The 6,906-nt window shown below is 34.3% G+C and overlaps 1 non-coding gene across 1 annotated transcript; it reads left to right on the top strand.

Moving 5' to 3' along the window:
* The first annotated feature begins 542 nt into the window (after positions 1-542).
* On the top strand, positions 543-647 carry LOC129404604 (U6 spliceosomal RNA). Its single transcript, XR_008629988.1, has one exon. It is a non-coding gene; the product is annotated as a U6 spliceosomal RNA (small nuclear RNA).
* Positions 648-6,906: the final 6,259 nt, after the last annotated feature.

The following is a 6,906-nucleotide window of genomic DNA, read 5'->3' as shown; positions in this document are numbered from 1 at the left end:
ACTGGTGCCCGCTGGAACAAATCAATGAGTAACGGGATGACAGTAAAACCTTTAAAGGATAAAATAAAATTAGGCTACCAAACTGGGTAAAAAATGATCAATTACATAGTATACAATTAGACTTTAAATGATAATTATTTGAATTTAATTATCTGAATGTAGTATATTTAGATAGTGATTTACAATGCACTACTGAAACATATAATGTTATAGTGCAATGTTACTTCAGTTTAAATTGTTTAGATAAATAGTTTAGGGGGAAAAGAATTATTCATTTGCTGTAATTCAAAGGTCTAAAATTATACTATATGTTAATAAAAGTAAATTGAAAATAAAGAATCTCAAACCATTACCATTCCTATTAGTAAATTCTTAAGTTAATATCTTCAAAACACTTAGAGCTTCTCAAGAGTAAATAAATGTATCTCAAGAGCTAAATATAAATGAATGCCATTTTTCCCTATATTAATTTTACTCTCAGTATATGCTGATTTTTTTTCTAAAAATTTATGAGCACTTGATTTGTTTAAATTTGTCACCGAGGTCTCTTCTCCAGTATATATACTAATATTGGAATGACACAGGAAAGACTGTCAAAGCCTCTGTGTAAGAATGGCATGCAAATCTGTGAAGAATTCAATATTTAAAAAATATTAAATAAATATTTAAAATAAATATTTAAAATTAAAAAATATTTAAAAAAATAAATGTGGATGGGAGAGACTCTTGCTTTCCATGTGGCCAACCTGGATTTGATCCTTGACACCACATATTGTTCCTTGAGTATCGCCAGAGTTCTCCCTGAACACAGAGCCAATAGTGAATACTGAGCACAAAGCTAGGTGTAAGCCCTGAGTACCACTGGGCATGTGGTTATGTAATACCATTATATTATTAATAGAATAATTTACTATTATTAATCGTTGGAGCAATACCACAGTGGGTAGGGTTTTGTTTTGCACCCAACTGACCCAGGTTATATTCCTCTACCGCTCTCAGAAAATCCGGCAAGCTACTAAGAGTATCTCGCCCACACGGCAGAGCCTGGCAAGCTACCCGTGGTGTATTCGATATGCCAAAAACAGTAACAACAATTCTCACAATAGAGTCATTACTGGTGCCCGCTCAAGCAAATCGATGAACAACAAGACCACAGTGCTACAATATTATTAAACATTTAATGTTATTAAATCTTATTATATATAAAATATGTATAACTATAAAATAATTATCTAAATAATATTTCATTGATAAAATTATTAAAATATTAATAAGCTGTTATTAAGGAGAACCACACATTTAAAGAAATCTGCCACATTTCACTCAATGCTTGATAAAATAAATGTCAGCCCACTTATACTTGTTCATCAATGATACCATCACAAAAATAAACATCAGATGATAGTCTTACAAACACAGGAAAGAGTTCTGTATGAGTATAGCAAAATGTTAATATTATCCCTTCTCTTCTGGCTATGACAAATTCTGCCCAGTATGCACTAGAAAGTAGTTGAATCAAAAGTCTGATGATATATTATAGTCCTTCTGGGGAGAGACCCTATATTGCTCTGATATAGTAGAAAAGAACACTGTTGTCATTAGCACTCTTTCAGGAGCTCTTTAGAAACTTCAAATGTTAGGTGCTACTATGAACGAACATTTTAATGTGTGCTCCCAAATTCTTTGCTAGTCTTCAAGAGGTGGAGTTTTCTTCCCTTCAATGTGACTGGACTTAATTTAAAAAGATAATATGGAGGAAGTGACAGTTGGGTGATTGTGGAAAAGGCCCTCAAAAAGAACTAAGCAAAGCTACTCTAAAATTTCAAACCCTCAGAAATTTGAGATAATAATCTGGGTTTAATCTAGTATATGTGGGATTACCATGTTATGCAGTCATAGATAATGAATAGAGTGAACATTCTTATGTCAAACTGCTCTTTGATTTAGAAAGACTAGAAAAGACAAAGAAATAGAAATATAATTCTTAAGTTATCTGAACTTCTTTCTCTAGAGGTCAGGAAATTAATGAAAATACTGACATTTCTTAGATACAATTTTATAAATTAATCAACATCCTACTGACATCCTTAGACTAAAATCTTCTGTGGAAAGTTGGGAAAGCTACATAAAAATGCTACAGACTTACTTACCTCCAGAAATTTTCAGGTGCTATTTTATTGTGTAATTTTTAATGTTCTTTATTTTAAGTTATTTCAAAAAGCAGGAGGTGTTATATAAGTAGTCACACAACAGAGCCCAGAAAAATGATATGCATAAATAGGTATCAAAGACTGTGGTGAGAGCAATGTGCCGATATGTTTGTTTGTTTAATGAGCAGACATCAAGATCATGTACAAATAAAAAAGACAAAGCCAAAATAAAAGTTTAGAATAAGAGGCAAAATAATATCCATTTTTCTGAACTTACACAGAAGGACTCTCTTTTCCATTTTCTTTTTTTTCATTCTTTTAAAATTTAATCACCACAAATTACAAAGTTATTCATGTTTACATTTCAGGCATAAAATGTTTCACCAATGTCCACTTCTCTTCGTTAATGACCCCCAGCACCACCACCCCATTTGTCTCCCACCCACCAGTCTACTTCTCAGAGGCACTTTTTAAAAAAAATAAGTTTTTTTCTGTGGTTGACAGTACTGTTGCTGACAGGGTTTCAGACATAACATCACCTCCTCTCGACTGAATGCTTTCCTCCACCACAGACATTGGTGACTCCTGTCCTAATCCCCAGGTCCACACAAGTGGCAGTTTCCTACTGAGTAGCAGTTCTCATGTTCTTTGTTTGTATGGTCTTCGGGAATTTGTTATTGCACCATTATATTCCTTTATGTCTGGCATGTGAGAGACAATTCTGTGTCAGTCTCTCAGACAAACTGCAGTTAGCATGATACTGTTCATATTCTTCCATGTAGCAGCAAATTGCATGATTTTTATCTGTTCTTATAAATTAGTAATATTCCCTTATGTCTATGTACCATAGTTTCTTTATCTAGTCATCTATTCCTGGATATTTGGGTTATTTCCAGATTTTGGCTATTGTGGATAGTGCTGTAAAGAACATAGAAGTGCAAATTTTTTTTTATATATTTTGCTTTTCATCCCTTGGGGTATATTCCAAGAAGCAGAATAATTGATGGGTTAAATGGAAGTTCAGTCCCTAGACTTTTTTAGGACTGTCCAGATTGTTTTCCAGAAAGGCTAGTCCAGGTGACATCCTCACCAGCAGTGAGTGAGAGTCCTTTCTTCCCACATCCATGCAGCATTGGTTGTTATTATTTTCTTATGCCAGAATAATGCATGCCAATCTCTGTTGTATAAGATGAGAGCTCGTTGTTTTGATTTGCATTTTCCTGATGACTAGTGTTATAGAGAATTTTTTCTATGTGCCTTTTGAAAGTTTGTATTTCTCTAAGGAAGCTTCTGTTCACCTTTTCTTCCTAATTTTTGAAGGGGTTGGATATTTTTTTTGTAAAATTCTCAGAGTCTTATATAGCTTTTATATGAATGTTATATATCAAATAAGTGATAGCACAGAGGGCTGGGCGTTTGCCTTGCACACAGCCAACCGGGATTCAATTCTTCCGCCCCTCTCAGAGAGCCTGGCAAGCTACCGAGAGTATCCCACACGTACAGCAGAACCTGGAAAGCTCCTTGTGGCATATTTGATATGCCAAAAACAATAACAACAAGTCTCACAATGGAGACAATACTGGTGCCCACTCGAGCAAATTGACGAACAACAGGATGACAGTGATACAGTGACAGTGATATCAAATGACCATTGGGCAAATAGTTTCTCCAATTTAGTGGGTATCTTTGCATCCTGGTAATTGTTTCCTTTGAGGTGCAAAAGCTTCTTAATATGGTTCTGGGTCATTGCTTCCTTTGAGGTGCAGAAGCTTCTTGATTTAATATAGTTCCATTTGGTTATGTTTGCTTCCATTTGCTTGGTCAGTGATTTTCATTCTTGAAGATGCCTTTAGTGTCAACGTCATGGAGAGTTCTGTCTATGTCTTCCTCTATGTACCTTATAGATTCAGGTCTGAAATCAGTCTTTAATTCACTTTGATTTGACTTTTATGGATGGCATTAGGAAGAGGTCTAAGTTCATCATGGTATTGGAATAAAGACATACTCTTAGACCAATGGATTAGAATTGAATATACTGAGATCTTCAGTATATGATGGATTAATTTTCAATAAAGGAGCAAAAAATATGAAGTGGAACATGGGAAGACTCTTCAACAAATGGTGTTGGAAAAACTGGTCTTTTCCATTTAAAATCTGGCATTTAGCATATGCCATGATAGTTGCATATAAATTCCTCTAAGATAAAAAGTGTTTATGTCTTCTAACACAGAAGATGGGAAAATCTGCTCAGCAACTCACAAATCAGTGAATACTTGACAGAAAAAAATATGCTTTGGCAGCACTGCTCATTGCACTCTTTAAAAGGAAAATGGAAAACATAGGATCATGAGGTCAGATGGCTATAGTGGGAAGCTAGCTCTTATAAAACATAATACATACAATTTCCCCCATCAAATTGCATTGCTTTTGTTCAAGACACCTGATGGGGCACAAGATAAGGTGTTTTGCTGATGTTTATAGCCACCTAGGTTTCCAAAAGCACGTTCATTTAAAAGCAGAAACCTGAAGAATACCAACAGTGACAGAGGAAAATATTTTTTTCTGTAGACTCAGCATTGCAGAATATAGTTCCAAAAGAAATAGTTTACAAAAGAAATAAAGAAAGTTAGGAAGAAAGGAAGAAAGAAAGAAAGAAAGAAAGAAAGAAAGAAAGAAAGAAAGAAAGAAAGAAAGAAAGAAAGAAAGAAAGAAAGAAAGAAAGAAAGAAAGAAAGAAAGAAAGAAAGAAAGAAAGAAAGAAAGAAAGAAAGAAAGAAAGAAAGAAAGAAAGAAAGAAAGAAAGTAAGTCTTATTGCTAAACATCTATAGCACACACAAGTCAGCAAAATCTGCTTCATATGGCAACCTCCAAAACACTCCTTTTAGTCTATATGGTGATTTTAGGAAATTGAAAATTTTATGATCATGAATTATTTTATGAGCAGAGAGTAAGTAACCAAAAGGAAATTTTTTAAATACTTAATAATAATTATCAAAGAGTAAAAGAGATTAGATACCCCCTCAAAAAAAACCAATCTAACTCAGCCATAATTTCACACAAACTTGCACATGTGGTTTAACAAGGATCCGAAGGTCAACTAATTACAAAACTCTGTAGGTCTAATAATTGGTCTTTGCAAACTTTTAACAAAATGTTCTCTGGATACTCTAATGCTGAAATATCTAATGCCACCTTAGTATGAAGAGCCATTTCCTGGCTTTAGAGCAGAAACAGAACCTTGTCTTTAGAATATGTGCTACTGTTTTTACATCCTTGAAACAGGGAAACTATTCTGTGCTTTCTGCTTGGCTCCAAAAAAGTTTGTAGGATATCAAAAGGAAAACAATTCTCTGAGGAAGAAGCACCATATTCTCTCCTAAGGGTGAAGCTGCTTCTTGATCTGGTTTCACTGCAACTGCCCTTTTCATTCACAACCCTTCTCTTTCTTCAGAAGAGTAAGAGAGAATCACGTTATGTATCTGAGGATTGACATTTCAAGGGAGAAAGGAAGATTTATATGATGCCAAGAAAAACAAGTCTTTAGCAACTCATTTTTATTCTAGAGGTAATTAGAATTTGATAGTTCTGAAAAGATAGGTTAAATGAACAGATACCAATGAGAATAAAACAAAATCTTTACTAAACTAATCTGGTAAATGCTTGTGTGAAAGAATCTTAAATCACAGTTGACCTACACATTACCCCACATTTCAGTAGGTAGTTCTTCCATCCCTTCTAATTGACAATGATCCCTATTATATTCTTTATGTGGAAATGAAAGCCCCTGTTCTGTCTTTTCTTGACAATAACATCTGCTAAGACCCCACTTTGCCTGAATTCATGTGATACTTTTATGTTTCATCTTCACAGAACCACATTAATGATTACACTTTAGAGTGAATTCAGAAGACCTACAGGTAAATAATTAAAATAAAGGTAATTGGTCACCTGAGGGGATAAGACAGAAGCTAATTCCTGCTGTATTAAATTCCCAGAGGTCACTCAGATGAACTTGAATTTCTTCTAAACTAGAGGGGCTCACTATCCCTTGAGGCAGTATGTTCAATCCTTAAAGACTTTTAATTCTTAGAAAACATTTACTTATATTATGGTCACATCTTCTTGCCTGTTATTTCTACCACCAGCCTCTGTTTTGCCCTTTGGTGCTCTAGAACAAATACCATCTGGTCCATATCACATTATTTGGCAGTTGAAAGACTACTATGTTATTCCCCTATAGTGATCCTTTCTCAGTAGACAATCTCAGATCCCTAATCATTGTGTTGACATGTTTCTGGCAATATTTTTTGAAGTGTGGTCCAAAAGCATTATCTGAAGACATATTTAAATGAAAATTTCAGGATACTACTCATTCAAGCCTGCTGAATCAATCCTAGAATCTGCCCAGATTTATCAAGTGTCCAGGTGAGTCATACACATACCATAGATCTCTTACCTACCTTATTACTTGCATCGAACAATCATTCTGGACAATTTTCAGTAGTCTAGCTGTAATCCTAAAATGAAAAAAATGCAACTAAAATGTCTACACAGTCAGAACTGTAACTCAGAGTTTTTCACCAGTAGATTAACATGGTGATGGCAGGATGCCTCAGTGAAAGTAGAACGTGCAGGAACTTATATTAGATGACTTTATGAATGCTATATACTCAATTTTCATGCATGATCCCCAACAAATTCATATTCTATGGACAAGATTAAATTTGTGTAGGTGCAATTTATCTGTTCAATATCA

The sequence above is a fragment of the Sorex araneus genome, chromosome 4 (assembly GCF_027595985.1).
Source record: "Sorex araneus isolate mSorAra2 chromosome 4, mSorAra2.pri, whole genome shotgun sequence".
NCBI lineage: Eukaryota > Metazoa > Chordata > Mammalia > Eulipotyphla > Soricidae > Sorex > Sorex araneus.
The sequence above is the reverse complement of the archived record's forward strand: the minus strand, read 5'-3'. Positions and strand labels throughout refer to the sequence as shown.